We start from the raw sequence: 4,930 nt of genomic DNA on the forward strand, positions 1-4,930 counted from the left end.
GCTCCCACACAGCTGAGGTCTTCGGCATTTTTGTCTTCTCTTCCAGATGAACTGAATCATGACGTTCACTCATGGGCGATTCATATTCAAGCGCGAATGAGAACCGTTTTGCAGGGGATGCCAGGTGTTCCAGAAAAAAAATTAATAAATAATATCAATCTCAAAATTGAAAATCGAATGCCAACCTACCAAACGAATATTTGAATAATCGAATATTCTGGTCTAGCCCTACATCTCACAGAAGGATTTATTTCAAACACTCGACTGACGTTATGAAGTGAGTTTGGAGTAAAAACATATTAAATGTGGTATTTTTACGTGTTTTCAGATGGAGAAGCATTTACTACACAGAGCCGTAGTTCACGGAGAAGCTACGCAAACAGCTTTCATTATTGCAGAACGATTTACGATCATTGTAGCCAAGCACAGACATATCTGTTGAGCGCGTGAACACAGTGACCAATCAACGGTGTTTAAGTATCACATTCGATTAATCGTGCAACCCTAGTCGGTACCGAAATTTAAAAAATGAGAGGATACCAGCATTTCTTGCTAGAATTTGAACGCTGCCGAGCGGATTCTTAAACACCGTTGATTGGCCACTGTGTTCACGCACTCAACAGATATGTCTGTGATTGGCTACAATGATCATCATCGCTTCACGCTCTTCATTGAGCGTTCAAACAGAAGCGAATGATGAAGCGATGATCATTGTAGTCAAGCACAGACATATCGCTTCACGCTCTTCATTGAGCGTTCAAACAGAAGCGAATGATGAAGCGATGATCATTGTAGTCAAGCACAGACATATCTGTTGAGCGCGTGAACACAGTGACCAATCAACGGTGTTTAAGAATCCGCTCAGCAGCTCTCAAACTCATTGCTACTTTCCGGCATACACCACGCCTATCAAGTAAGGGTACTGTTGGCAGTGGAAACGCAAGCCCGATCGATAACTTACAATACTATACACCTACACCTACAATAACTATAAAGATAACAACAATGATGTTTATATAAGCACCCACACCAACCCACAATAACATTCAGCTTTTAAGTGCGTGCTGCACTTGTGAACTGGTTGGCCCATTGTTTTTATCATTCATCAGCTGGAAAAAAAGTCATTCTAAAAGCGATTTTAACAATATTGTTCTCTATTCTCACAGAATTAGAGAGAATATAAAAGTTATAGTTGCAGTTGCCATAATTGGTTTGATTGGGCCTTTAGAACTCAACAGATTTTAACAGATTTTAGTATAGTTTTATCATCAAACAGTGATCAGAAACCAGGTTAAACAAAACCTAATAATGAAATCAATATACTGATTCAATCAATATGTATTAAGAGTAGGGGTCGACCGATTATCGGCCTGGCCGATTATCGCCGCCGATATTAAGCATTTTTATGATTATCGGTGAGTACAATCATCAGACTGCAACCTGAAACCAAATTTTAAGTGGAAATAAGTGAATTTTAAATAAAATAAAAATTAAGTGGAAAGAACAATTTCAAGTGGAAACAATCAACAAATTCAAGCCAATGCATCACAACAACAGAGTGCCAAGTGCTCAATTTGGAAACAGTCTCTTTCCAAAAAAAGAAAGTCACATTTGTTCGAAAAAATTCCCCAAAATCCAATCATTACAATAGGGATCCACACGATCAGGAATTTTGCGTGAGGACAAAAGATTTGCTTATGCAGAGTTCACCATATTGATCAACAGAAAGCTGCTTGGTTTGCAAGGAAATCGCTGTGAGCTGTGCTTCAAACATCGCTACACTTAAAAATGCACAATGGACCTTTTTTGGCCACAAAATTTTACGGATGTGACTACACGTTTATCAGGATAGAATGAGACAAAACAATACTAGACTAACACCCTTAAAACGAATGACTGGAAACATCTAATGCAGTCTTCCGTGCAGCGTGTTTAACAGAGGTTCTAGCCACTTTATGTTCAACATTTCAAATTCGAATTAATTTTGACTGTGATACGCTATATGTATTTTTAGGCAGATCATGTAGTAAAGTCAGTTACGTCCTTGTTTGGTTCTCAAATCAGCGAATACATTGACCGACTCTGACAGAGGTTCACAGATAGCGCACGAGAACCGTTACAAAGAGTTGCTCCTGTGGTTAAAGTGCTACAGAGCACCCAGATCATACCGCTTCAGGGCACTCCCTTAGCTAAAGGAAGATGTGTTGCATCACCAAGGCACCAAAACAAAAGAAGAGCAACGAGGCCCTGTATGGAGAGAGCTATATCTGTCCAGCTAGCCTCAGCTGAGTAAACACAGAGTTTGGAGAATGACAACCAACCCCTCTTCTATCACTCACACCATATGTGGCCTCTGCTCTTCTGGAGGCAGGATGAAAGATGTGACGGTGGGTTCCTCTCCCCATGCACACATGTAAAGAGCAGAAGAGCTCTCACATCTACTGTACGAATTATCCACCCCCTCACAGATGCACTGTAACTCCCACACCACCCTATCACAGTTGGAACCGCAAGCTCTCGCCATCTTTCCCCTCGAAACTGTTGTCACTGGCCAGTCATTCGTATCAAAACCACACGGCGAAACCTGAAGCACAGGCCTGTACTGCAAAAACAGAGCCAAAATACATTGTATCAGTGTAAGAGGGAAGTGGATTTTGGCAGGCTTAAACAACCACTGAGGGTGTGAGCTGACAGTCTGCTCGCTAAAAGGTCTAAAAGGTCTGTGAGAGGAGAATGAGAGACAACCGAGGGCAAAAAAGAAGGGAAAGTTCAAAATTAATGACATTTCGCTAACTGAAACTATTTCGTACAAAGCACAGCACAACTAGAGACTAAGCAAACCTGTTTTTATTTGAAATCTTCTCTTAGACTCAAGAACAGAGCATCATCTTCTGGGAATCGTTGATCTCCGCAGGAGCAGCAGTTGTAATCACAGCATGTGAACTAAAAAGTATCCAGAGGTACAGCAAATATGCAATACTGCATCCTGCTGATGTTACAAGGCAACATGTATTCTAGTAGGGGTTGGAGACATTTGAGCTCAATGCAAAGTTCAATGCAATCTGTATGCCTGTGACTCAAAAAAACATTCAAGTCGTGATATTTCTTTGTCCCAAAATGACAATACTTAAAGCAGAAGTTCACTTTTTCTTTTGTAATTGCACATTCGCTACATGTGCTTTCATTTTTATTGTTTTTACGGACCTCAGTACTGTTAGTCTCACGTAGAAAGATTTCTGACTATTGGCATAAGCCGAGCTCACATTCACTCCTACAAATTGCGCAGAAGCCAATCAGATTTGTAGCGGTGAGTTCTTGCAATTTTTGTGTGCAATATGCATCAGACGATTTGTAGGCGCGACGCCTGAGGGTTAGACTACAGTAGTGTTGTCACGGTACCAAAATTTCAGTATTCGGTACCAATACCAGTGAAAATCCACGGTTCTCGGTACCAATTTCGGTACCAAAGCAAAACACAAAAACATGCCAATTAAAAAATTTGACTATACTTTCATTTAATCCAAACTGTGTACATATTTAATTTTAAAGGGCTTTTGAAAACCTTCTAGAGTTATTCAGCCAAGAATAACAACTAAGTTAGCTAAAAAATTTTTTTTTTTTAAAAGCCCAGAACTGCTTTTCTGACTGATATGACAAACAATGTTATAACCATTTGTACATTCTCTAACACGCATATTAAAAATCAAGCCTACTAACTCACGCAAAAATAATTCTGTCATTTACTCACCCTCTGTGGAAGACATTTTGAAGAATGTTGGCAACCAAACAGGTGACCTTTGTACGGACAAAAAACAGAGACATTTCTAAAAATGTTTTTTTTTATGTTCCACAGCAAATGTTTAATGATTAGTTTTCATTTTTGGGTGAACAACCCCTTTAATATGTATACATATGCAAAGAGAGGCCCAGAGAATGTGAAGAGACAGTACTTTAGTAACCCACAGAACTTCTGAATCAAGATCTAATGAAAACTGTCCATACAGCTGGCATCAGTCAGTCATCCACGCAAGCCTGCTGTTACAGCACTAAACAAAAATATCCATTTATATACAACCTACTTAAGACAAAGTAGAACTGCTACTTTCAATAAACGTATTATCAACTGGGAAATCCACTGTATAAGTGCATAAGAAATTATTATTGATTTCAAATATGGTTAGGCTACTTAACATCCATTAGTGAATTCACAATCATTGCATATCAAAGACAAGGTGGCTGAATGTGCTTTTTATAGCTACCCGAGCTATTGCTTTTACTGATCCAACCATAAAGCCAACTCAGAAATATTCCACAATCTCAGGCTATCAAAACACAGCTGGCAGATTCCATTAAGATGCAAAGCAATAGACCTACTAGCCATGTAAAATATAACCAGCAAAAATGAAGTTTTTACCCTGTAACATAAGGATAGTGACAAATACTTGTGTCTTATTTAAAACGAAGTTAAAGGTGCAGTAGGAGATCTTGGAAAATGTTAACTTTAGCCTGATAGCACTGAAAGCGAACGTCCCACCCTCCCTGCAATCGCAGTCCAAAGCCACGCCCCCTGAACGCATATACGCTCACTCACAGACCAGAATACCAGAGACAACATTACTACAATAGGCTACATCAGCGGTTCCCAATTCCAGCCCATGTTCCTAAGTTAATTAATTTCAACGGATTTCCTCTGCTCAGGGAGTAGGGAGCAATGAACACTGTGTTATAATATCGATCGGAACACCGTTCATGCACGTAGCTCTCTTATAACGAGCTGGTTATCTGAATCTAACTGTGTTAACTAAGCGAGACATGCAAAATACATGCGCGAGGACTGGAATTGGGAACCGCTGGGCTGCCTACATCATGTGTCATTCACCGGTGATAAACCTTTAAAAGTACTACAATACCAGGAAGGAAGATCGGGTTG

The 4,930-nt window shown here is 39.8% G+C and overlaps 1 protein-coding gene across 5 annotated transcripts in view; it reads right to left on the reverse strand.

The window, feature by feature from the left end:
• Positions 1-4,930, reverse strand: part of LOC107749348 (protein phosphatase 1B-like) — a 44,769-nt gene that overhangs the window by 26,302 nt on the left and 13,537 nt on the right. The gene's annotated exons all lie outside the window — the stretch shown is intronic.

The sequence above is a fragment of the Sinocyclocheilus rhinocerous genome, unplaced genomic scaffold, assembly GCF_001515625.1.
Source record: "Sinocyclocheilus rhinocerous isolate Xijiao unplaced genomic scaffold, SAMN03320098_v1.1 scaffold650, whole genome shotgun sequence".
In the NCBI taxonomy this organism is placed as follows: Eukaryota; Metazoa; Chordata; class Actinopteri; order Cypriniformes; family Cyprinidae; genus Sinocyclocheilus; species Sinocyclocheilus rhinocerous.